The 27,782-nt window shown below is 39.2% G+C and overlaps 2 long non-coding RNA genes across 4 annotated transcripts in view; one reads left to right on the plus strand and one right to left on the minus strand.

Moving 5' to 3' along the window:
- Positions 1 to 1,392: 1,392 nt before the first annotated feature.
- Positions 1,393 to 12,119, minus strand: LOC138737627 (uncharacterized). Of its 3 annotated transcripts, none has more exons than XR_011341084.1 (3): positions 11,717 to 12,119; positions 10,879 to 11,057; positions 1,393 to 1,796 (listed from the first exon to the last, which is right to left on the minus strand). It is a non-coding gene; the product is annotated as an uncharacterized lncRNA (long non-coding RNA). The 3 variants fall into 3 exon arrangements; XR_011341083.1 differs by lacking the exon at positions 1,393 to 1,796 and adding an exon at positions 10,073 to 10,283; XR_011341082.1 differs by lacking the exon at positions 1,393 to 1,796 and having other exon boundaries at positions 10,777 to 11,057.
- Positions 12,120 to 12,221: 102 nt separating this feature from the next.
- Positions 12,222 to 27,782, plus strand: part of LOC138737628 (uncharacterized) — a 45,767-nt gene continuing 30,206 nt past the window's right edge. The window contains exons 1-3 of the long non-coding RNA XR_011341085.1: positions 12,222 to 12,331; positions 17,195 to 17,319; positions 23,553 to 24,038. This is a non-coding gene — a long non-coding RNA (uncharacterized lncRNA). The remainder of the gene's footprint in view (positions 12,332 to 17,194; positions 17,320 to 23,552; positions 24,039 to 27,782) is intronic.

The following is a 27,782-nucleotide window of genomic DNA, read 5'->3' on the forward strand; positions in this document are numbered from 1 at the left end:
ATTTAGACCATTAAGCAAAGCTATACGTTAAATTGCCATGGATTGAAGCCTCACCATCACAGCAGACACCAGAAATTAAACATTTTAACCCCATGTAGTCCAAATAAGGGCTCCATATCTTAGAGAAAAAAAAATTGCCTCATTAATTATGTTTTTTTTTTCCAATGGAATGCATGACTTCAACACCGTATGCCATCTCTGTAATCCTAAATCAATCTCATCTTTCCAAGTATATTTATGCTCCAAATCTTGATGATGAGTTTATTCAAAATTCCCTTTTTTAACCTGGCTCAAGCTTTTGAAAAATGATTGATGGAGATTTTAATTGTATCCTTTATTTGATAAATCTCCAAAAATAGTTATTAGAACTAAAATGACAAAATGTATTTTATTATTAATGAAGGAAATGAATTTGATTGATATATGGAGAAGATTGAACCCTTGGGAAAAGGATTATTCATTTTATACATTTAGGTATGATTCTTATTCTAGAATTGATTTTTTAAAAATTATTGGTGCAATTACAAGGAGAAATAACTTCTGCTGAATATAAAAGTAGAGTATTATCAGTCCATTCCCTTCTTTTAATATCTTGTATAGGCTCTGAGAAAAATTGAAAGTATTTATAGATGGTGGTTTAATTCTTCATTGTTGAAGGTTGAATTTTGTAATTTTAAAAGAGACCAAATACTACAATATTTGAAAATAAACATAGACTCCGTGAATAGTATATTTATATTGTGAGATGCTTTGAAAGTGTATTTAAGGGGCCAAATTATTAGTTTTTCTACTAAAGTAAAGAAGCAATATTCTAAGGAAGTTGATAAATTAGGAAAGGTTTTAGAGAAAGACATACAAATATATCTGACAGAGGTGTAGTAGCCTATCTCACGATATTACCTTACGCAAGTGGCAATAAATGACACCGGAGTCAGTAGAGTCGGGAATCAGTAACTTTATTGAGCTTAACCACAGCTTTTATAGTTACCACTGCACGTTTCACACTGAGTCTTCTGGGATGCAGTAGTGACATCACTTTCCAGCCTCGGATGTCAGATGCCATAAAAAGTGAGGGCTCTTATTCGTGCACGTTTCCTAATTGCTAGTGCCTGACCTGCAGCTGGAAGACTGGGACGTCGTTGGAGGATATGCACTCTGGTAATGCGCTTGCTTAACTGTTGTGGCTGTGCGCGATTCTGCTGTATACATGGGGCTCCTGCGACACCCCCCCCCCCCCCCCCCCCCAGAATCGTGGCTGCCAGATGCAGGTCCGTGATGGTAGTTCAGCCTGGGGCATACTCTGGGATGTTTCAGAGGTGACATGATCAGTCTTGAAAGGTCAGTGTGTGTCAGTTTCAGTCGTTCATTGTAACACCTCTTGGCCCCCTATGTCCAATGTAAATACTACTCCTTCTCACCTGATTATCCTAAAGGGCCCCTCATATGGACATTAAAATGCTGAGCATTTCTGACATTTCCTAACCATCACAAATTCCGCAGTCAGTAGGTCGTGTGGCACCTGATGTTTGGAACTCCCATGGAAAAACATGGGATAGGGTTGTTTTGCCCTATTGCCATCTCTCACAAGATGTATGATATCCAAGTCAGATGTCCGATTGATGTCTCTATCGAAATGTACGTCACCTGGAATGGATAGTGGAGCTCCATAGATCATCTCAGCAGTCAAAACTGGCAATCCTTGCTTTGGTCCCGTACATATTCCCAATAACACCCACGGTAATTCATCCATCCAGTTTGGCCCCTGCAGCCTTGCTTTAAGTGCCGACTTTAAATGCCTATGGATCCGTTCCACAATTATTCAAGAGGGTAAAGAAAAAAAACTAGATCTAGAAGAACAATATCCTATGAAGATGGCCAAAGTAAAATCATTAACTCAGGCTTCAGCAAGATCTATCACTCAAAGGGAAATTCCCCTTAAAGGAGTTTTGTGACAGAGTATTTAGAGGTGGTTTGGGAGGAATTGTTAGAACAGCTTGCACACACACATTTTAAAACACAATATTTGCAGCACTTTTGCAGAATGCTTTTTTGCAGGAGGCAATAAAGTATCGACAGCAGCTTGCCTGGGAGAGTATGTGATCTTTGCAGGCAGAGGAGAACTGTTTTGCTCTCAGAGAGGGAGGGTGTGAAACAGAGAGATAGGAGACAGAAATCAGTTCCAGAAGGACAAGCTGGCAAACTTTGAAAGGCTGCCTGGTCAAAGAAGGAGATTGGCGGTATGAAAGGTGACGTGAAAGAAAGAGGATCATCTGGAGAACCCTGAAGGGGGCAAGTTTCGTCAGCAAGACTGATTGAGAAGGAATCAGTTGCAGATGTCCTGGAAAAGGAATCTCTTCTGAAAACCAGCAAGAACCCTCCTGAGTGGTAACCATTTACCTGTTAAGGAGCAAAGACTGGTGAGCTTTGTTAATGTTAACTTCTGCGCACAGTACAAGAATTGCCTGCAACCAATGAGATTGGACTGTGATCCAAAGAACTTTTCTAATCTTAAATATACATTACACACACGTAGGTGTTAGAAGAGGGATTAAGTAGTTAGGTAGGTTAAGTAATAAGTTAAAGTTCAATTCTGTGTTCTTGTTCAATTATAATTAAAAACTCCTTTTGTTTAAGTAACCCTGTGTTATGATGCATATCTATTGCTGCTGGTTTCTGGGGTCCTCTGGACTCCATAACATTTTATGGGGGCTCATCCGGGATCTGAACATTGCAATTTGATGATTTATTAGTTGATTGGGTTTTTTTTGCAAGCTATTGTATCTGGAATTTTTGCAAGTTATTTTTTGCAAGCGAACTTAAAGCTGGAAAAACAGCAGCAATGGAAGTTGATACTTTTTTGTTACAACCATCACCTGCAGAGCTGCAGAGCATGAGAAAAGAGGAATTAATGGCTATTTCTAAGGCATTGAAAATTGCTGAAGTTAAATATTGGTTGGAAAAAGTACAAATACAGAGGATTATAGAGAAATATTATATGTGAAGGAAAATTTGTTGAGGACTAAGAAAATTTTCCAGAGAATAGATCTTTTGATTTGCAATTGGAATTGGAGAAATTGAGGGGGCAAGAAGAAAGGGAGAAACATAACTTTGTGTTGCAGAGATAGCAATATGAAGCTGAAAAGCAAAGAGCAGAGGCTGAGAGAGTGAGGATATATAAGGCAGTGGAAGCTGAAAAATGGAAGAAATATGAGTTGGAGGTAATTGAAATGGACAGTTATAATTAGAGAAGTTAAGAATGAAGATAGAAATAAGTATGAAGACTGCTGTAACTCCTGAGGAGGGGTTTTTGGCTAGTAGAGAGGTAAATCTGGTGCCTCCTTTTGATGAGGGAGAACCAGAGGTTCCAGTTAAAAATTTTAGAGATACTGGGGCTGCTCAATCATTGTTAGAAAGTGTTTTAACTGTGGATCAAAGGACTGACACAGGGAAGTCAATTTTGATTAAAGGTGTTGGAGGTGAGGTGGAGTCAATATCACTTCATAAGGTTGTGATAGATTCAGAATTAGTCAAAAGACCTGTTGTAGTAGGAGTAATTCCAAAGTTACTCATGCAGGGTGATTTGGCAGAGGATAACGTTCGGTCAGTTTTAAGATTGACAAATTAGCCTAGTAAGCATGTGGTTAGAGAGGATGGTGAGATATATCCTACATGTGCGGTAACTAGATCTGTGACGATGGAAATGATAGCCGCTTTCAGGAGATCTGATAGAAGATTAGGCGCCTGCAGGCACGGCTAGAGGAGTTCAGCTAGCACATTTAGGTGGCCACGGAATGGACGGCTTTCTGGCACCTAAACGTGCCAGCTGACTGCTAGCCTTCTAGCAGCAAAAGCCGGCTACTCCGGACAGGTACCTAGTCCTGCCCACGCTGACCTCGCGTCATAGCAGCGCGTCAAGGCATGCCAGACAAACAACTCAGGCATGACTTGACTCCCGCTGCCAGTCTCCCCCCCTACCCCCACCCTCACCCGCCCGACTCCCACTGCTGCTGAAGGTCTCCCCCCCTCCCCCTTTGCTTGCCTGACTCTCATTGCTGGTTCCCCCACCTCGCCCACCCAACTCCTGTTGCCAGTCTCCCTCCCCCCCACCCCTGAAGCAGCATCGGGTGTCAGGCAGGGAAGAGTGGGGGGGGGGGAAGGCAGTGGCAACGGTAGTCAGGTGGGTGAGGGTGGGGGTGGGGGGGGAGACTGGCAACGGGAGAGGGTGCAAAATAAAATTTGAAGAAGTGTACTTTAGTCTTGCTTCCTTGTCTCAGGAGCTGATGGCTGAAGACGTCACTGCGACGTCATCAGCCCACCCCCTGGCAGTCCACCGCTTTTAGCTGCCACAATCGATAGTTCGAGCAGGAAAATTATACCTCTCGGTGAAGGGTTAGGTAAGTAATCCTCCTGGCCAGCTTTTCCGGTTTCAGTTGGCCACCCGACAGCCGCACAGGAGTATTCTCTGCAGCTTTAGAGTCGGGCTTTGTGGTCACCTGAAAGTGGCTGATGACAGCTGAAGAAAATCCAGTTGATAGAGATTTGCCCAGTACTTCTGAAAGAGCAGGGTTATTGTGAGAGTGAGGATTTCTCTTTGTCAAGGAAAGAGTTAATTCAGCAACAGAAAATAGATACAGATCTTGTTGTCTGAAGGAACAAAGCAGTAACTGAACAGGAGATTAAAGAAATGGCTTGTGGATATTACTTGGGGGGTGAATTGTTGTTGAAACCTTATTATGAGAATAAAGATAGTGGAGAACAATCTGTATCAGGTGTTGGCTGTTAACAGAGTGGAGAAAGTGGTGGATCATAAGATTATGGAAACAGGATCTTGAGAGGGTAACCTTAAAGAAACCATGGTTCCTGTGCGCCTGTCTAACTCAACAAATTTGGAAAATTTGAAAGAAAAGTTAGGCCATCTTAAGTTACAAGAGCAGGTGCAGTTGAAAGAATTACTTTTGAAATACACAAATTTGTTCCTTCATGTTCCAAAAAGGACATCAGTGATTTACCATGATGTAGATGTTGGAGAAGCAAATCCCATATAGAGTAAACATTCAAAAGAGTGAAATCATGGATCAGGAGGTGGAATATATTTTGAGGAATGACATTATTAGACCTTCGAACTCAGATTGGTTCTCCTTGTATTCTGGTACCAAAATCAGATGCAACTGTTAGGTTCTGTATGGATTAGAGGAAGGTTAATTCAGTAACTAAAACAGATGCTTATCTTATTCCGAGAATAGATGACTGTATTGATAAAATTGACAAAGCAAAATTTCTTATTAAGTTGGATTTGTTGGACCATTACTGGTGCGTACCTTTAAGTGAGAGAGAAAAGAATATTTCAGCTTTTGTAACTCAATCCGGTTTATACTCGAGTATAAAGTGTTACCTTTTGGCATGAAATATGTCCCTGCAATATTCCAGAGGATGATTAACTTGGTTATCCATGGATTAACTCATACAGATGCTTATATTGATGTCTTGGTCACGAAAAGCGACACATGGGAAAAACATCTAAGGCATTTGGGCAAGTTATTTGCAAGAATATCCAAAGCAAACTACACTGTTAATTTAGCAAAGAGTCAATTTGCAAATACCACGATAACATACTTGGGTTATGTAGTTGGCCATGGCAAAGTTGCACCTATTCAAGCTAAGGTGAATGCAATTTCTGAGTTTCCTATTCCCAATGGCAAGAAAACAGTGAGAAGGTTTTTGCAATGGCAGGATGTTACAGGAAATTTTGCAGAAATCTTCCTTTAACCAATCTTTTGAAAAAAGGGGAAAAATTTGTGTAGACTAAAGATTGTCAGGCAGCATTATAAAATTTAAAGGAGATGTTATGCCATTGCCTTGTTAAAATCTCCTGATTTTGACAGACCATTTTCTATAGCAGTGGACGCCAGTGAGGGAGCAGCAGGTGCAGTTTTATTGCAAAAACAATGAAATTGACCATCCAGTTGCCTACTTATCAAAAAAATTCAATGTTCATCAAAATAACTATTCCACTATTGAAAAAGAACTATTAGCTATCATATTTGCTGTATCTTGGTACCTCTCATGAGCCAATTGTTATATTCATTGACCACAATCCTCTAGTGTTTTTGAATAAAATGAAGAATAAAAACAGAAGATTGTTAAACTGGAGTTCGATATTATAAGAATATGATCTGTAAATTAACCATATCAGAGGTGTAAATCACTTGATTGCCGGTGGTTTGTCAAGGTGTTATAATTGATCATTTATAGAAATACTCTCGAAATTGAATTACTGTACTGTAGCATGTTATATATTGTGTATTGTTAACTCTTTAGTAATTTTAAGAGAGTTTAGTTATAACTGAATTTTAAATCAAGAGTTAAAATTCCCTTGATAGATAATGTTACTAACTTTACTAATTTTTTATATTAAGTTTGAGTTAAATATATGTTTCATCTTAACTCCGTTTGTTAAATATATGCATTTAAGTTTGATTTAAATATGTTTTTTAAGTCTGATATCTTAGTATTAATTACTTTTCTTTTTGTTAGTATTTTAATTGGTTATGTTTTTGTTTTTTTTTTGTAAGTGGGTTTTTTTTCTCACATATATTATTAACTTTATTAATTCTTCACTCTTTATTTTTGGGGGGGAAAGGGGGGTTGGACTAATTTGAGTTGGGTTATTAATGTGTAATAATTATTGGGGAGGGTATAGTTTATTTAGATTACTGATACTGTATTGTAATTTTATTATTTTATTCTTAATTTTTTTTAATGTAATCCTATATGTTATTCATGTTATAAAATCTTAAATAAAGCTTAAAAAAAAGAGTTAAAATTCCCTTTAAAGGGGTATTGTGACACAGCATTTAGAGATGGTTTGGGAGGAATTGCTGGAGCAGCTTGCACACACACATTTTAAAGCAGAGAATATTTGCAGGACTTTTGCAGAATGCTTTTTTGCAGGAGGCAACAAAGTATCGACAGCAGCTTGCCTGGGAGAGCATGTGATCTTTGCAGGCAGAGGAGAACTGTTTTGCTCTCAGAGAGGGAGGGTGTGAAACAGAGAGAGAAGAGACAGAAATCAGTTCCAGAAGGACAAGCTGGCAAACTTTGAAAGGCTGCCTGGTCAAAGAAGGAGATTAGCGGTATGAAAGGTGACGTGAAAGAAAGAGGATCATCTGGAGAACCTTGAAGGGAGCAAGTTTTGTCAGCAAGACTGATTGAGAAGGAATCAGTTGCGGATGTCCTGGAAAAGAAATCTCTTCTGAAAACGAGTAGGAACCCTCCTGAGTGGTAACCTTTTTCCTGTTAAGCAGCAAAGCCTGGTGAACTTTGTTAATGCTAACTTCTGTGCACAATACAAGAATTGCCTGCAACCAGTGAGATTGGACTGTGATCCAAAGAACATTTCTAATCTTAAATATACATTACACACACCTGGGCTTAGTGTTAGAGAGGGGATTAGGTTGTTAGGTAAGTTATCTAATAAGTTAATGAATTCTGTGTTCTTGTTCAATTATAATTAAAAACTCCTTTTGTTTAAGTTATAAAATAACATTTTTTTCTTAAAATTATGAAGCCCATATTCGCCACATGTTGGTTTGAATATGTTAGAGGCCCTTGGGAGCCCATCTCGTTGGTAATCCTTAACTCCATTATTATATGTATTGAATTAATCATTGTTACTGACATTCTCCTTGTTCCTTTTTTTTCTTTTTCTTTATTAGTTTAGGATTATTTGGTGGGGGTGGGAGGGATTAGGGTTTTTTTGTTTTCTTTTTCATATATATACCACATGTATTCCTTTTATGAATACTTTTATTTGATATTTATGTATGATGTGGTTTTAAAATTCTTAAATAAAAATTTAAAAGGAAGTTTGTGAAAATAGTATTGGTGGTGGCAAGAAAGTGTATTACAGTCACGTGGAAGTAGGACTCGTCTAAGTGTCCACAGATTACATGCAGAAATTCACAAGTCTATCCTGTTAGAAAAAAATTACATATGATTTGAGAAATAAGTATATTATATATTTACAAATATGGAGTCAAATGTACAAAAGATAGGTATTGTGGTTTAATTTTATCTCTTCCAATCGCTGATTCCTACGGCCTCACCTATTAGTGCAAATAGTTATCTGTTGGTTAAAGTCCTCGGTGTACCATGGCCTAACTTAGGACAATCCAGAATCTTTTTTCTAGTTTCATTCTTTCTTTCTCCTTTCTTTAATGTGTTATTATATAGTAACAATGAAAATGTATAAGTAATGATTGATTTTGTTTTGGGGGATTGGGGTTAGAGATGGTTTTAGCTTTAAGGGGAGGGTATATTTCCTTTTAAACTCAGCACTAATCTGTACTAATATGATGGATGTATAAAAATGATTATATACTACTCGCATGAAATTTTTAAATTACAGTATTTGGAAAAAAAGAATATAAGCATTATGAAATCCATTGCAGGAAGACATGCCTGGCAGGTTGGGCCATTGTAAAACTATTCTGCAATATTACCTTTGGCAATACGTATATATTAATTTATTTTCAGAAATAAGCTTGGATATTTATTGTAAAGAGGTAGATTGAGAGAGTCTAGATTAGCTAATTTTTTCTGATTTTATGAAGTCTGCCTCTGACATCAGAAAATACTGGATCATTCATTAACTCATGATTAAAATTGTTTTTTTTTCAAAATCTGGAACAGTAGCAACATAATGAGTTTGTCTTCATTGTTCAGATTCTGACTTCTGAGTCAGAAAAGAAATTCTCATGACTTATCTCATGATAACAAATTTACTATTGTTTAGCAAGGAAGAAGTATGCATTGTTGGAGGAGATGTTAAACTGAGAATCTGTGAGAAGCACCAATACCTTAAAGAAGAGGTGGATTCAATTTGGAATTTACAGAAGGTGGGATGAAGAAGAGGTGACCAATTCACTTTCAGTGATGGGCAGAAAGTTGATGAAGCTGTGTGCCTCCATTTGATAGTGGTTCCATTTTAAACCACAATTAAGTGAGAAAGCCTGTATCTATGAGAAATTCTGACCACTGTGACCAGACTGTACAAGCTAATCTGTAGGCATTACATGTTCACAATCACAGCCCCCACCTGTGATAGTACCGATTCTATCACCAATGTGTACATGTACAGATGGTAGTGTAAGATGACTGTGATTGGCTGAGCGTGTAGCCACACCTACTGGCAGGTCTTTAAGGATTGCTCCTAGCCAGACCAGGTCATTCTGGACTGGTCGACCTACTTGTGATATGCTCCAGTCTTTTAGTTAATAGAAGCCTTGGTTTGGATCAACAAGTCTTTGGTTCTTTCGACGCGCACTACACCATCGTGATTTTCTCCCCCTCCCCAACAGTATCATCACCATTGCTTCACTGTTGTTATCAATGATCTGGTGGATGCTTGTTTTATATAGTGCGAGGTTGGAGACTGTGCCTTATAATGAATGGGTAATGGTAGTGGTAGAGGTAGGACACTTGGGGGAGGTAGCCTTCCTTATTTTCCAAGGAATAGATTACCTCCTTATAAAATGAAATACCTTACTTTTACCTAAATTGAAATGTATTTGTCTGCTGTGATTGCCTTCTCAATATTCTGCAATTTCATCCAATCCCTGCTCATTCATTTTTAAAGATAGAAAAATTGTAGAGGGGGAAATGCGTACAAGATAATCAACAGGATCATTGTACATTTATTTAAATTATTCAATTGATATAGGAGGGTCATTTTGTTTTATGGGACGCAATGAAAGCTTTTTTACGAGGTCAAATTATTAGCTATGCATCTAAAGTAAAGAAAGAGAGAATTAGAGAGATTGAAAATTTAGAGAAAAAGATAACTGTTAGTGAAAAAGAATTTCAAAAAAATGCTACTGAAATGCAAAAGAACCAGTTAACTAATTTAAAATTAAAGTATAATGAATTACAAACATATCGATTTGAATGTTTAATGAATCGAACTAAACATAAGTTTTATGAATGGGGTGATAAAGCTCATAAAGTTTTATCATGGCAGTTAAAAAAAGAACAATTATCTAGGATTATACCAACAATTAGAAAAAAATCGGGTATTACTTTTAGACAAAAAGAAATTAATGAGGAATTTTGTAATTTTTATAAAAAATTATATACATCTGAGTGTAAAGATGTAAGTGAAGATGCAATAGATTCTTTTTTGAAAAATATTAATTTGCCACAGTTGAATCAAGAAGATAGACAAGCACTCAAAGTCTTGTGGATGATTTTCCAACTTCCAAAACTCACGGGATCGACCAGAAGCGCTAGTGGAAATATTGGAGGCAAGGAGTGTACGATCATCTAATGGCTCACCTCTCCATCCCGGGTTTTCTTGCCCTTTCGTATAAATCTTTTGGATCCCCTTGTGGCAGAGCAGGCATATCTTGAGGCCTCTCTGTTGTATTCTGGCGCTCCACTTTAAAGAGATCCCGACCAAGGTACCATGATGACCTGACAAGGGCTTCCCCCTGTTTTCCCAATTGAGCTAAGCATATTGGCCCAATAGGTGGGCAAGATGGAGACCTACTACGTGTAGAGCCCTCCCCTGTACTCCGGTGGACAGTATAGATTTTATTCTCGTTCCCGCACCAGGAACATTCAGGGAACAAACAGTTCAGACTTTCCTGTTGAATTAAGCATCCTGCCTGTGTACCTGACCACTCCTCAAAATACTTAACTTTCCAAACTTCCCCTTTATCTTTCCCAGTGTGGCCCCTTCTCCAATAGAACTTCACACAACCAAACTGAGAACAGGGAGGTATGGCAGATTTTTTACATTCCTTCTTCCCCTTTTTCTTAATACAGTGAGTAACATTAATCAAGAAACATCCCGTTACAATAACACAAAATAAAAGATACATATTCATCATTTTCTTAGATTCTTCTTCCGCAAAGTCAATTTAAATTCATCGGTATGTCGTTCAGATTGCCACTCTGAGCCTTTGGGGTCCTTGCAATTTTCAGGGGAAGACAAAAACGTTTTACTCGTTGTACATGTGTCCAACCTCTCTCTCGGGTCCGAACAGCAGTGTCTGTAACTAAAAGGACACAATAAGGACCATCCCAGGTTGGCGTCAGCTTAACGTCTTTCCAACACTTTATCGATACCCAGTCACTGGGTTGAATGGTATGTATGGGGAATTCTAAAGGTGGTGTCTACGCTAGAATTCCCCTCCTTCTCAAATCAGCCAATGTGGTGGAAAGCTCCTGCAAGTACTTGGATATAAATTGATCATTTTCCTCCGGTATTGGGAGGTCTGCATGTGAGCCCAAACAAGGGAGGCCAAACAGCATTTCATACGGGGAGACGGCAATATCCCGGCGGGGAGCAGTACGAATATGGATCAAAGCCAAAGGTAAGCATTTAAGCCAGGGGAGACCTGTCTCAGCACACAGGCGGGTAAGCTGAAGTTTAAGTGTTTGGTTCATACGCTCAACTCGTCCTGAACTCTGAGGGTGCCACGGGGTATGCAATTGCCAATCTACACCCAAATATCTACAGACCTCCTGCAACACATGGGACGTAAAATGGGGTCCTCTATCCGAATCAATAGTCTCGATAATACCATATCGCGGGATTATCTGTTCTAGAATTAATCGAACCACTGTTCCGGCTCAGTCATTTGAAGTAGGAAAGGCTTCAACCCAACGGGTAAAATGATCAATAATTACTAACAGATACTTATAACTACCGGACCTGGGTAATTCGGTGAAATCAACCTGCATGCGCTGAAAAGGGTGCACAGTCAGGTCCCGACCTCCATTCATGGACTTACGCATAGAGGCTTTATTAACTCGTTGACATAGGGGGCACCCCTGAACACTTTGCTTAGCGAGGGTATAAATACCAAAGCAATAGTACTGGCTACTAAAGGCATCAACCAATGCCTGCATTCCCCAGTGCGATTGCTGATGGAGTCCGATTATAACCTGTCTTGCTACGGCCTGATTTAATACTTGTAACCCATCTATTGTCCACCACAATCCATATCAGGTTTTATACATCCCCTATGTCTCCATCTGTCTCTGCTCTGTCTCAGTAAAAATAGGATTTTTCTATAACTCCTGGGGTGCAGGTAACAACACATGCATTTGTATAGTCTCTCCCATAGAGGCTTCCTTTGTGACCTCATCTGCCTGTCTATTACCTCGGGCTTCAGGGCTTTCCCCTATTTGGTGTCCCCGCATATGGACCACAGCAACCTCCGTAGGCAGCATTAAAGCATCCAAGCATTTAATTATTAAATTTTCATGGACCAATTTTTGACCTTTTCCTGTAATCAGCCCCTGTTCCTTCCAAATTTTTCCAAAGGTATGTACAACCCCATAAGCATATTTAGAATCTGTGTAAATTGTTCCCACTTTTCCTTGTAGTCCCTGGAGGGCTCGATACAGCGCATATAACTTGCATGTCTGAGCCGACCAGGGACCGGGGAGGCGACCAGCTTCGATGACGGAACCGATTTTGCCATCCACTATGCCATATCCACTGTAACGGGTTCCTTCTATACTACAAGAAGAACCATCTATAAACCATCTTTCTCTCTCACATAGAGGCTCATCTCCTAGATCACTCCGGATCTTAGTCTGCAAATCTATTATTTCCAAACATTCCTGTTCTAACTGGTCAGAAGTTGTCTCACTTGATGGAGATACCAAGAATGCTGCTGGATTCTGGTCCCGATTAGTAACCAGCATCAAGTCATCTCGGTCCATCAAAATTGCCTCATATTTTAGAATTCTCGAATCAGTCAACCACCTCCCCGCACGCTGTAACAGAATAGTTCGAACTGTGTGTGGGGTGTGGACAGTCATTGGTGCACCAAAAGTAATCTTGCGACCCTCTTCCACCAGGACAGCTGTGGCAGCAATGGCCTGGATACACTCCGGCCATCCACGACAAACTGGGCCCAATACCTTGGACAAAAACGCCATTGGTTGCCGGAGCCCCATTCGTTCCTGGGTCAATACCCCTGTAGCTACCCCACCCTTTGCATTAGTAAATAAATCAAATTGTTTATTCAAATCAGGTAATGCCAACACTGGAGCCTTGGCGAGACAACTCTTTATCCTCTTAAATCCCTCCATTTCTTCCTCTGTCCAAACTGCAAGAGAATTATCTTGGCCAGCTAACTTATCATATAAAAATTTTCCAAGACTAGAATAATTTTCTATCCAAATTCGGCAATATCCCACCAAACCAAGGAACTTCCTGAGCTCTCAGGTATCCTTGGGAGGTGGGATCTGCAAAATACCATGTATTCTTTCCGGGCTTATTCGCCTACTTCCCTAACTAATTAGATGCCCCAGGTATTTTACATCTGGCTGCACAAATTGCAATTTCGCCTCACTTACTCTCAACCCATTTTCTCCCAGAAAGTTTAACATATCCACCGTATATTGTTTAACAGACTCTTGTCCTTCCCCCGTAATCAATAAGTCATCCACATATTGTATAAGCTGACAATCCGATCTTTTTGGAGCTTCTTCCAACACTTGTTCTAATACCTGGCCAAACAGATTAGGGGACTCTGTGAAGCCTTGCGGAAGAACTGTCCAGCGATACTGGTTCTTTCGTCCAGTATACGGGTTCTCCCATTCAAAGGCAAACATGTCCCTACTGCCCTCATCCAGAGGGCAAGCCCAAAAGGCTTCTTTCAGGTCTATCACACTAAACTATTTACTAATTGGATCTATTTTTCCCATAATAGTATATCGATTAGGTACAACGGGATATCGGGCCAAAATTACCTTGTTTAACTCTCGTAGGTCTTGTACCAACCGATAAGTACCGTCTGGTTTTCAGACTGGCAGTATTGGGGTGTTAAAAGGGGACATACAGGGTTCAAGCAAACCATCCAGTAGTAGTTGATCGATTATGGGTTGCCATCCCTTCCTTCCATCCATAGAAATCGGGTACTGTTTACGCCTAACTGTCTGATTGGGATCCTTTAACGTGACCCGAAGTGGGGGAACATCCAACCCCCCTCTATTTCCCTTCTTCGCCCACACTTTGGGGTCAATCAATTCGTGATCTTCTTGTGCCAATGTATAGAACTGGACTCCGATCCCCTTCCCCTGGGGCGGAGTCCCAATGCCTAACGAATCCTGCAAATCTCGAACCAATAGACAAACTCCCACCTGAGGGACTAGTAGAATATCTCCCCTTATCACCTTTCTCCCCATTTGTATCCTAAGGCCCCTTAATTCAGGAAACACAAACTTAGATCCCTCGACCCCTGAAATAATCACCCTCCCGTTTAAAAACTGTTCCCTTGGGTTTGGTTAAAATACTAGAACGAGCAGCTTCCGAGTCTACCATAAAAATCATATCTTCTTCGTGGGGTCCTATGCTTAAGTTTACCAATGGTTCTCCATGCTGCCCCACAGCACTCTTTACGAGAGAACCCTGACTCCCCTAATCTTCCTCCTCCATCAGGACATAGGATCGTGTGTCCCTGGCCCTCTGGGGGAATTCCCTCTTGAAGTGTCCCTCTCTTTTACAATAGTAACAAACCTTGGGCCCTGTCTGCCATCCTTTGTTGGGACCACCTCTTAGAGCCCCCACTCATGGTCGGGGACCCTGGGGTTCGTCCCATCCTTCAAATCCTGGCCCTTCTCTTTCTCTCATTCCCATCCATCCACCCGGACCGTTGGTCCGGCGTCTTTGACTTCCCTGCTGTCCATTTATGACTTCCTTTACCGCCTGCATTAATATCTTCACCTTTCCTTTCTGCTTATCCTCACTCCTTTGGACATATGCCCTTTGGGCTATTTGTAGGAGCTGGGATAATCCCTGTTCATGCCAATTTTCAGTCTTTTGAAGTTTCTTTCGTATATCTGGGGCTGAGTTTGTAACAAATCCTGTCAAAACTAATTGTTCCCCAAATGGTGACTCTATATCCAATCCTCCATATTATTGTATTGCTGCCCACAGTCTAGTCAAAAAGGCCGAGGGGGTTTCGTCTGGGCCCTGGGAAACCTCGAATGCTTTCTTAAAATTCTGTCCTTTTGGTACTGACTCCCTCACTCCCTTTATCAGGTTCACCCTGTATTTTTCCATCCGGGTGCGACCATCTACGGTCCCCTTAACCCAGTGTGGATTGACCAGAGGGAAGTTGTCCTCTCCAGCAACTGCTCCTGGACCTCCCTGATGTTCCCGATCCCACATCCTAATTCCAGCTTGTCTAATCATTCCTCTCTCATCTAAAGAAAATAAAGCTTTGAATATAGACATTAACTCATTCCAGGTGTAAATGTTAGGTCCCAGAAACTGATCTAATTGCTCCACACAGGCTTGAGGATCTTCAATTAAAGACTTAATTTCCTGTTTAAAATTTCTCACTTCTGTGCTAGTCAAGGGGACATTTACAAAGCCTATTCCACCCCATGGACCTCCAAAGGGTACCTCGCGAAGGGGAAACATTTGCGCCTGAGAAAGATCCGGTCCCCAGGCTCCTGATGGAACTGGATCTTCCTTATGATGTCTGGGACCCAAAGCAAATTTCCCAGCCTTCTCTTCGTGAAGTTTTTCACACTGCTCTTCTAATAATCCCGTACAGTCTAGGTTATATACCTGGGGGGTAAGAGGCGGCGGAGGACCCTTAGCTTGTACCTAGTCCTTATCGTGTTTTCTCATTCATTTTCATTGATGAATCTCAGAGGGGTTGGAGTGGCAGACATAGGAAGGGGAGGATAAAGCGGGCGGGGAGGAGAGGGCAAGGGAGGAGCCGGCTTAGGATATGGTTGAGGTAATGCCTGCAAGGGGTCCCAGTTTTCAGGAAGAGGAGCCAAAGGCTCCTGTTCCTTAGATTTCGCCGGATCCCTTGTATTCATCACCATCTGGTCAAATTCTACAAACAACCAGCAGGCAGCATAATCTCTACTTTCGGAGTCCTCAGGTCTATGCCCATAAAGCCAGGTATTCAAAGCCTGGCATACCCAATCCTCATCCGAACCGTATTTTGGCCAAAATACCGAAGACCCCTTAATGGATTTTTAGGCCATTCATGGCAACAATATTGAATCATTTTCTTTTTGTCTTTCCCGCGGGTTTTCCCCACACCCCAATTCATCAATTGCCTTCCCAATGGGCTTCCTGGGGGAATTCTGTCAGTCGGTCCTATTCCCGGACATTTCTTCCTACTTCCTCCCCCACCCATGGAAAAAAATAAAGTCTTACCCGGCTGGCGAGCCATCCCAGCACGTCACTTGTACGGCTGTCCCATTGTTTGTTCTCAACATCTCTTCTCGAATATCACTCGCTACATCCACTGGCCGGACACTCGATGACCAGGAGTCCGGCTAAATCAGCCGGGGTGCACCAACCCCTTTTCAAACAAGCACCAGTCAGTGGAGGGAGTGTGATCCCGGACGAGCCCCAAGTTGTAAGAAGTGCCTTTGTGTCAACAAAGTATGCTCGAGACAAAAGTTGAGAACAAAGAACATTTATTTATATTTACAACATTGCAAGGTTGGGTACTCTCCCCCTACCTCGGGAAAGTACACCGAGGGCGGGAAGCTTCTTTGTTTTTATACATTTTTCAATTCACCTCCCCTTACATTTTTCTTACATTTATCCTTTTTGGATTGGTTTGGCACTTTTCCCTATTCGCCTGACTCTTGACTGACTCTGACTTTCTCCTATCCCATACTCACACCTCCTTTCCCCACCCCCTATTAAACAAGGCCTTTGTGTGTACGTGCATATTTCTGTATCTGCTTAAATTCCTCTGTTATCTTGTCTCTACTTTTTCATGCGCCATTTTACACAAAGAACATTTTAGCTATCTCCTTGCTTTTTCTACCTTCTATAATTGTTTCTAAGTTCCATTAAAATAGTAACTGTTTCTAAACTCCTACAATAATCAAAAAGTAACTGTTTCTAAACTCCTACAAAGTGACTGTGAAACTTAGCATCAGACTTTGAACATCAGGTTCCTTTTACTGGATACATTAGCAGAATCAACACGGAAGCCCTGGGGAAGGCAGGTGCAGTGACCATGAGACTAGCTTATTGAATGAAAGGAGAGTGAATAATTTGCTGGAGAGGCCATTTTAAGGAAGCAGCACAAAAGTAAACATCTCTTTGACCTCCTTTGTAGGAATGAGAAACCCTCTTGTCCTCATTGTGTGGTTATAGACAGAATGTCAGATTTCCTCCTTTTGCTTATAGAGGAATGAGAAGACCACTTCGACTGACCCATGAAAAGTTTTTAAAGTTGCAGAAGAAATATTGCTTTCTACCCACGAAAAAGGTTCTAACTGCAGAAGAAGGACATTTCTCTAAGGGTTTCATGAGTAAGTAATGGTCTCTTTCACCCACTTCAGGAACTGCTAACATCATCTTAATACCTGCATGTCTCACCTATCTTAAAGTCTGCATGTCTGACCCAACCAAAGTCACGTATCTCACCATTCTAAGGCCTGTGTACATCTCAACCATCTTAAACCCTGTGTACCCATGTCATCACTGAATTTCTAAAACTGAACTTTGAATTGCATTCCGAGAATTGAGCCTTGAGTTATAATGGCTTGGGGTATTTCACACACACCAATATATTTGTGCATAGTTAAAGTTAAACAATTGCATATAAATGTAGTTAAGTTTAGATAAGTTAGTTAAATTAGATTAGGTGTTATATAATTGTTGATTAATAATTAAAATTATTATTAGTGAGCCATGGTTGCAATTAGTGAGACGTGGTTGCAGGAGGGATGTGATTGGCAACTGAATATCCCTGGGTTTTGTTGTTTTAGGTGTGATAGAGTCGGAGGGGCAAGAGGAGGTGGGGTTGCATTGCTTGTCAGGGAAAATATTACAGCGGTGCCTAGGAAGGATAGATTAGAGGGCACATCCACAGAGGCTATTTGGGTGGAACTGAGGAGTAGGAAAGGAGAGGTTACACTTGTAGGGGTGTATTATAGACCACCCGGAGGGGACTGAGACCTAGAGGAGCAAATCTGTAGGGAGATAGTAGATATTTGTGATAAGCACAGGGTTGTAATTATGGGAGATTTTAATTTTCCACATATAGATTGGGAAACACATTCTGTGAAAGGACTGGATGGGTTAGAGTTTGTGAAATGTGTGCAAGATAGTTTTTTACAGCAATATGTAGAGGTGCCGACCAGAGAAGGAGCAGTGTTAGATCTACTGTTGGCAAATGGGATGGGTCAAGTGACGGAGGTTAGTGTTGGCGAGCACTTCGGGTCCAGTGATCATAATGCCATCAGCTTCAATGTCATTATGGAAAGAGAGAAGTCAGGGCCAAGGGTTGAGGTTTTTGATTGGGGAAAAGCTAGATTTGAGGAGGTGCGAAAGGACTTGCAGGGTGTGCATTGGGACAATTTGTTTTATGGGCAGGATGTAGTAGAGAGATGGAAGTCTTTTAAAGATCAGATTTTGAGAGTGCAAAAGCTTTATGTGCCTGTTAGGTCAAAAGGAGGGGCAAAAGGTTTGAGAGAGCCGTGGTTTTCAAGGAATATTGGAAACTTGGTTCGAAGAAAAAGGGAGGCGTACATTAGATATAAGAAGCATGGAGTTAAGGAGATGTTTGAAAGATACATTAAGAGGAATCTTAAGAGAGGAATTAGGAAAGCTAAAAGAAGGTACGAGGAAACTATGGCAAGCAGGGTGAAAACTAATCCAAAAGAGTTCTACAAATATGTTAATGGTAAGAGGAAAGCTAGAGACAAAATTGGTCCCTTAGAAATGGGAGAGATACTGAACAGTTTCTTTTCTTCGGTATTCACTAAGGAGAAGGATATTGGGAGATGTGAGATAAAAAAAAGCAAATTGGGTAAATATGGGTAAATATGGGGAATATAGAGATTACAAAAGGTGTAGTTTTAAGGCTTTAAGGCTTTTGAAGAATATAAAGGTGGATAAGTCTCCGGGACCAGACGGGATCTTCCCCAGGACATTGAGAGAAGTGAAGGAGGAAATAGCAAAGGCTCTGGCGGTAATTTTCCAAATGTCATTAGATATGGGGATAGTGCCGGAGGATTGGCGCATTGCGCATGTGGTTCCATTATTTAAAAAGTGTTCAAGGAGGAAGCCTGGCAACTATCGGCCTGTAAGTTTGACGTCTGTGGTAGGTAAATTAATGGAGAAAATTCTTAGAGATAGTACTTATAAACATCTGGATAGACAGGGTCTGATCAGGAGCACTCAATATGGATTTGTGGGAGGAAGGTCATGTTTGACCAATCTGATTGAATTTTTTGAAGAGGTGACTAAGAATGTGGATGAGGGTAGCGCAGTGGATGTTGTCTATATGGACTTCAGTAAGGCCTTCAATAAGGTACCACATGGAAGGTTAGTTAGGAAGGTGCAGTCTTTAGGTATAAATTTTGAGATAGTCAAATGGATTGAACATTGGCTGAAAGGGAGAGGCCAGAGAGTGGTAGTGGATAATTGTCTGTCAGGTTGGAGGCCGGTGACCAGTGGTGTGCCTCAAGGATCTGTATTGGGCCCATTGTTGTTCGTTATATACATTAATGATCTAGATGATGGGGTGGTGAATTGGATTAGTAAATATGCAGACGATACTAAGATAGGTGAAATAGTGGATAATGAAGAAGGTTTTCAAGGATTGCAGAGGGATTTGGGCTGCTTAGAAAAGTGGGCTGAAAAATGGCAGATGGAATTTAATGCTGATAAGTGTGAGGTGCTTCATTTTGGTAAGAAGAATCAGAATAGGACATACGTGGTAAATGGGAGAGCATTGATGAATACAGAAGAGCAGAAAGATTTTGGAGTAACGGTACATCGTTCCCTGAAGGTAGAAACTCACGTGAATAGGGTGGTGAAGAAGGCTTTTAGTATGCTGGCCTTTATCAATCATTGCATGGAATATAGGAGTTTGGAGGTGATGTTGAGATTGTATAAGACGTTGGTGCGGCCTCATTTGGAGTTCTGTGTGCAGTTCTGGTCTCCTAATTATAGGAAGGATATAAACAGAGTGGAGAGAGTGCAGAGAAGGTTGACCAGAATGTTACCTGGGTTTAAGCATCTAGAGTATAGGGAGAGATTGGACAGATTAGGTCTTTATTCTTTGGAGCGTAGAAGGTTGAGAGGGGATTTGATAGAAGTATTTAAGATTATGAAAGGGATAGACAGAGTGGATGTGGATAGACTATTTCCGTTAAGAGGAGGAAAGATTAAAACAAGAGGACATGAGTTAAGAATTAAGGGGCAGAGGTTTAAAGGTAACATGAGGGGGAACTTCTTTACTCAGAGAGTGGTAGCCGTGTGGAATGAGCTTCCGGGAGAAATAGTGGCGGCGGAGTCAATTGTATTATTTAAGAAAAGGTTGGACAGGTATATGGATGAGAAGAAGATGGAGGGTTATGGGCATTGTGCAGGGAGGTGGGACTAGAAAGGGGTGTTTGGTTCAGTGCGGACTAGAAGGGCCTAATGGCCTGTTTCCGTGCTGTAATTGTTATGTTATGTTAAATTTTAAACATAACTCTGAGCTAATTTTTATTGCTGCTGAATAGGACTTATTTGAATATGCTGGCACACTCCATAACATGGGACCCAAGCTATTTTTGCCAGATTACTGGAGTTCAAATACTCACACCAAATAGCAGTCGTAAAAATAAACTGATAATTAAAATGCATTATACGACTTTTAAGACAGACATAAATTGGGCACACATCATAGCTTTAACAATTTTCTATACAGAACACCATGGTTCCTCATGGCATTCTGAGATGTTATATTTGGCGAGGTTTTGTATGTCTAGGTGACAAAAATTCTTTTCCTATGCAACCACTGGTCCATTTCATGTAGTACAGCTAACTGAGTATTTGCTGCAGGCGGGGCTAGAAGAGAGAAGATAGGATGAAGTGCCCTTGTGGATATGGTTGGAGAAGATACTGGAAGTAGTGGAGATGTTTGGAGAAATGATGATAACACTGAGAAAATTGGCCGTAACTTGAGTCTCTTGAGTTTGTAAGAGGATGTGGAGAACAGGCATTTTGTGTTAGTGGATGGCACTAGCAACTCCCCTGGAGGGTGGGAGAGTGTAAATTGTGGTGGGAAGATGGAGGAGTGGGATGTCAGCAAAACTAAGGAGTGTTATTAACCTCGCAAAGTAGAGCTCATTCCCATGTCCACATCAGTGGTGATGAGGTGGGAGCATTAGACAACCCTAGGTTCCTCAGAGTGAATATCTCCAACAAACTATCCTAGACCAACCAAGTCAATACAACAGCCAAGAAGGTGCTCCATGGCCTTCACTTCTTCATGAGTCTGAGAAAAATTTGGAATGTGTTGGGCATCCCTCAACAACTTTAAAAGAGTTAATTAGATTTTAGTTTTTTGATTTTCTTCTTTGGCTTGGCTTCGCGGACGAAGATTTATGGAGGGGGTAAAAGTCCACGTCAGCTGCAGGCTCGTTTGTGGCTGACAAGTCCGACGCGGGACAGGCAGACACGGTTGCAGCGGTTGCAGGGGAAAATTGGTTGGTTGGGGTTGGGTGTTGGGTTTTTCCTCCTTTGCCTTTTGTCAGTGAGGTGGGCTCTGCGGTCTTCTTCAAAGGAGGTTGCTGCCCGCCAAACTGTGAGGCGCCAAGATGCACGGTTTGAGGCGAGATCAGCCCACTGGCGGTGGTCAATGTGGCAGGCACCAAGAGATTTCTTTAGGCAGTCCTTGTACCTTTTCTTTGGTGCACCTCTGTCACGGTGGCCAGTGGAGAGCTCGCCATATAACACGATCTTGGGAAGGCGATGGTCCTCCATTCTGGAGACGTGATTAATTATATTTAAAGGGTAGATAGTTTTTTTTAAAATCATGGATGAAGTAAGTTCCATCATATTGTTTCTTTCTAACGCAGGCTTTCAAACAGGGAAAATTTTGCAAATACTCTAACTGTACACTTGATTCAAATAAAGTTTAGGCAGTGTTTTATTTTCATTAGTTTATCTGCCTAGATGTATTTTGATGACTGTTTATACTGCTTTCAGTTTGGTTTTGTTCTCCTTTCTTAAAATAAAAAAAAATAGATGTAAAAGACTAAGGTGCAGGTTGTTAACAATAGAACAAGATCAGTAGGTAGTAAGTGAACAATGCTACACAGGAAATAAACGTCTGCTGTTCCAAACAGGCAATACCTCATGGATTACATTACAGACACCCTGTGCACCATCTGAAACTGAAACATGTGACCTCTTCACAGAGGCAAGAAACCAGATGGAAGTCAAGATGGAAGTGAAATAAATTTGGAAAAATCATCTTGGTCTAACAACACTTAGACTTGGTGATCAACTCGTCCACGAGTTCACTCCGGGCAGCAGTAATAATGTGCTACCTTTATTTACACAGAGTAATTGCTATCCTGGCCTGAAATTTCTTCAGTTTGTGCCTCAAGGATTTTAGCAAATTGACTATCTGTGTATGAGGCCCAGAGGATGGTTATACTCTGGGGAATATAAAAACACTTCCAAAACATTCATCATTGTCTGGGCTTAACTTTAAAAAAAAATGGATCCATGATTGCCTGTCATTTATTTAATTCAAAACAACTGCCCATTCAAATATTATCAGTTCCTCTTATTGTCAAAAAAGCCTGAATCAATATCCAGGCAATCTTCTCACCTCCCTCTCCTAAATGATGTTTCTTAAGGAAGGAGTGCACTTTTTCTAATATTGACAATGAGGATGTTTTATACTGGGAAATAATCAATTTACTCATTTCTGTAGTAAAAACACCAAAAATGCTGGAGGAACTTAGATGGTTTATTCAGCATGACCTGGGTGGTGGGTCTTTGAGGATAGAGGCTGCTTTTTTAAGACACTGCCTTTTGTAGATATCCTTGATGAAGTGGTCTGGTGCCTGTGATGTTACAGGCCAAGTTAACAACCCTCTGGAGTTTATTCTTGTCCTGAGAGTTGGCGCCTCCATACCAGACAGTGATGCAACCAGCCAGAATGTGCTTCACAGTATACCTGTAGAAGTTTACAAGAGTTTTCGGTGACATACTGAACTTCCTCAGACACTTCACAAAGTATAGCCACTGGCAAGCCTTCTTGGTGATTGTATTAAAGTGGAAACTCCAGGTCATCTGAAACTGGACCAAGATTGTGCACAAGAAATGGTATTTTATATCTTGCAATCAGAATTAGATAAATATATCTAATTCTGTAAGCTATTAAATAACCAGACTTCTCCCTCGGCCACATTCAATAGTGATTGTCTGCTTGATGCTTTCCCTGTCTATGTGACATTTTTCTAAGTTGCCCATCAATTGCCAATCAGAAGCCAGTCATCAAGTTCCCTTTTCAACCGCATGCAAAAATAAACCGACCACGTTGCCAAGCTTCATCTACAAGCTTGATATTCACTCAAGTCTTAATAATGCTGGAAAATTTGTAGAATGTTCCCAAAACATCAGCTACAAAGCCAATGCAGTCAGGAAGGTGTGATTTTGGGGGCGAGGCATTAACGCGTAGGGAGATGTGGAAAACACCTCTCCTGGTAGAATTAAGTATTAAATAACTTTAATATTTAATATTTTTCTATAGGTCTTAAAAGATGGCTGCAAAAGATTCAGAACACAAACTGCAAAAAAAAAACAGCTATAACTGAATTTACTGTGATGGAAGAAACTGGGCCAACCTTGAAGACTCGGCCTCCGATCCTGGTTCCTCTCCAGCCTCGTTCTTCAAAGGCTCTGCGGGTAAGAATCCAAACTCCAGTGCCAACTTATCAGGGAGTTGGAGAAGATAGCACTGGAGCACGGAAGAAAACTACAGAGTTGACTGTGGAAGCAACGCGCATGCGCAGTACTTTGTGCATGCCCACCGTGGAACTGATCAAATCAGAGTCTATGGACCTGGCTTCTTCTGTGGTTGCAGGTTAAACAAGGGCTAAGCAGAAAGACCATCTGCAGTTTCAACCATTAGCACCTTCCATGGAGGAAGAAGAAGAAGAGGTAGGAGCGGAAGAGGAAAGTCTTGTGCCATAATCACAGGGAGAGGAAACAGAAGAAGGAGACCAATACATTCAAGGTAAAATGGGTGCATATTATGTTACTCCAAAACCTCTTGATCCACAGGTTTTCGAAAAGATTTTTTAAAAAATGATTCAATTAGTGAAAAAATGGATGCAAATTTTGCTGGTGAAAGCAGATTTTACCACTCATTTGGGAGCTATTAGTGAAGAAATGACAGTAATGAAGACAGATATGGCAAAGTGCAATAAATCTGCTGACAAAGTTAAAATTAAGGTTCAAACATTTGGAGAAGATTTTCAAGAATGTAATATGCAGATAGAAGAATGTAAAGATACAGTTGATAAGACAGAAGATTCTTTTACAGTGTGGAAAATTCAGAAAAAAAGATTTATTTCAAAAAGTTGACATGTTGGAAAATCAGAATAGAAGAAATAATGTAAAAATTGTTGGTTTGCCTGAGGACTTTGAGGGCAATAATCCGGAACATTTTTTTCAAAATTGGCTCCCTGAAATCTTGGGACCAGAGAATTTTCCAAATGGTTTGGAACTTGATAGAGCACATAGAGCTCTAAGGAAAAAACTGTATCCGGGACAACTGCCATGATCTATTTTGATTAAATGAATACGTTAGCAAGATAGAGAAATAATTTTGAATATGGCAGTTCAAAAAGCCAGGGATCGATAAACCCCTTTAATAATCCAGGATAAGAGTATTTTTAATGCAGATTTGAGTAATGAAATTGTCAAAAGAAGAAAAGAATTTAATCCTGCATAGTCAGTTTTGTGGAAGAAGGGATATAGATTTGCTTTTCAATATCCAGCAGTTCTTAAAGATTTTTATGGACAATTTCAAGCATAATTTTTCACTAATGAGTCTGAAGCTTTGGAATTTATCAATTCATTACCTAATATTAAGCAATATCAATCTTATTCATCTCAACAAATGGAAGGGGATTAAAAAAAATCAAAAGGAGGGATTTCACCAGGAAGACAGCCGACTGAGGTTCAAGTTGAAATCGACGATGATCAAGTTAATAGAGTCCTTGAAGAAGCTCATCGTACTTGACTGATAGAAATTCTGATGTTCTGTCTGGGGAGGAGGATTCTCTTTTTTCCGCTTTCCTCTTCCAAGGCCTCGTGCCACAAGTGGCAACTTCTCGTCATTAAAGGAGTTAGCGCTAACCTCATTGGCGCTTTTGGGGTTTTTTAAATTACTTTATTATCTTCGGGGTTTCTTACTTTCTATCTTTGGAGGTGATATGTTTTGAAAGTTTGCTGTGGACCTGGGATGACTCGGGGTGGAGAGGAGAGTTCAGTATTTTAAAAATTAAATTATGGTAACACATGGTTTGAATTATGTAATGTTTAATGTGAACAGGCTCAATAACCCAATTAAAAGAAAGGGGTTGAAAGTAGATTTTGCATTTTTACTGTTAACTCATTTAACTGAGAAAGAACATTAAAAGTTAAAGAGGGAATGGGATGGTCAAGTTATACCTTTGTCTTTTAATTCTAAAGCATTTTAATTAATAAAAACTTGCCATTTAAATTACAATCAACAGTTATTAATCCTGTTGGTAGATTTGTGTTGGTAAATTGTCAAATTTATTCAGAATTTTAGGTTTTTATGAATGTGCGTGCTTTTAATATAGATGATGAAAAATTTATTCAAGATGCTTTTTCTTAATTTGGTACAAGTAAATGGAAATATAATAATTGGTGGAAATTTTAATTGCTGTTTGGACCCAATTTTAGATAAATCCACAAAATCTTTAATGAAAACAAAAATGGCTAAAAGAATATTGACATTAATGGAAGAATTAAATTTTTTATAGATATTTGGAGAAAATTGAATCCTAAAGAGAGAGATTATTCATTTTATTTTTATCGGTTTGATTCTTATTCTAGAATAGATTTTTTCTTAATTTCGGCTCATTTACATGGAAGGATAGAGTATGTACAATATAAACCTAGAAATGCATCAGACCATTTACCATTATTGATATCGTTCAAATTCTGACAGAAGTGAATCAATTTATAGATGGAGATTTAATTCGTCATTATTAAAAAATGTAGAATTTTGTGATATTATAAGGTCAAATGCAGATGTATTTAGATACAAATGTTAATTCAGTTGATAATAAATCTCTTCTATGGGATGCATTAAAAGCTTATTTAAGAGGCTTAGTTAATCGACAAAAATTATCTTCAGGAAATAGATAAATTAGAGAAGGAAATTGTAATTTTGGAAAAAAATTTACAAACAAACCATCAGACAAAAAGGGTAGAATTGATAAATAAAAAATGCATTATAATTCTATTCAGACTTATAGGATTGAGAAATTAATTGACAGAACTAAACAAAAATATTATGAATTAGGAGAACGAGCACATAAGGTTTTAGCTTTGCTATTGGAAACAGAGGAAGCATCAAGGATTATTAAGGCTGTCAAGAAGAATTTAAAAATTACTTATAAATTACAGGATATAAATGATTATTTTAGAGAGTATTATACTAATTTGAATTCATCTCAATCATTGAATAATGAAGAAAAAATTAATTACTTTTTACAGAAGCTTCAACTTCCATCTTTGAATTCCCAAGCTCGGAAAGATTTAGATTCTCCATTTACATTGAAATAAGTTATTAAGGCTTTAAATTCTATGCAAGATGGTAAATCTCCTGGTAAATATATGTTTACATCTGAATTTTATAAAAAATGTAAAGACTTATTGATGCCTTTATTAATGGAAGTATTAATAGAAGTGACATAACTTGTTCATTACCAGAATCTTTTTTCAAATAGTGTAATAACAGTAATACCTAAGAAAGGTAAAGATTTACTAAAACCTGATTCTTATAGGCTTATATCATTATTAAATGTTGATTATAAGATTGATGCTAAAGTTTTGACTAATAGAGTAAATGAATATTTACTTAAATTGGTTCATTTAGATCATTCTGGATTTATCAAGAAAAGATACTTTGCTGATAATATAGCTAAATTAATTAATTTAATTCATAGTTCTCAGAGGTAATCGGGTTTAGCATTAGTTTTATTGTTAGATTGTGAAAAGGGTTTTGACAGATTAGAATGGAATTATTTATTTAAGGATTTACAATAATTTCAATTTGGGCCAATATTTATGAATTTGATTAAAGTTTTATAAAGAAATCCTTTGGCTAGAATAGTTACTAATGGACAAGTTTCTTCTTCGTTTTCATTAACACAATCAGCTATACAATGTTTTCCCTTATCTCCTGCATTATTTGTTTTAGTAATTGAACTGTTGGCATAATCAATAAGGCAAGATGTTAGTATTAAAGGAATTAAAGTGAATAAGGAGCATTAAATATTTTTTTGCAGATGATGTATTGATTTATATAACAGATTCTGAAAATTCTTTAATTTCTTTATATAAAAAAGTTAAAAGATTATGGAGAAATATCTGGTTAAAAGAGTAATTGGAATAAAAGTGAAGTTATGCTTTTAGTAGAAGGAGATTTTGATTGTTGTAAATGTGTAGTTCAATTTAAGTGGACATATAATCCAATTAAATATTTAGGTATTAGAATTGATAGAAATTTAGATAATTTGTACAAGTTAAATTATGTTCCATTATTTAATAAAATTAAAAATTATTTAAACAGATGGAATGACTTTAATAGGCAGAGTGAATTGTATTAAAATATAAGTTTTTCCAAGGATGAAATATCTTTTTCAATCTATTCCTTGTTTAGTGCATCCAAATTTTTTTTAAGATCTTAATTGTAAGGAAATATTTATAGAAGGGAACA

This window comes from Narcine bancroftii, chromosome 6, assembly GCF_036971445.1.
Source record: "Narcine bancroftii isolate sNarBan1 chromosome 6, sNarBan1.hap1, whole genome shotgun sequence".
Lineage (NCBI taxonomy): Eukaryota > Metazoa > Chordata > Chondrichthyes > Torpediniformes > Narcinidae > Narcine > Narcine bancroftii.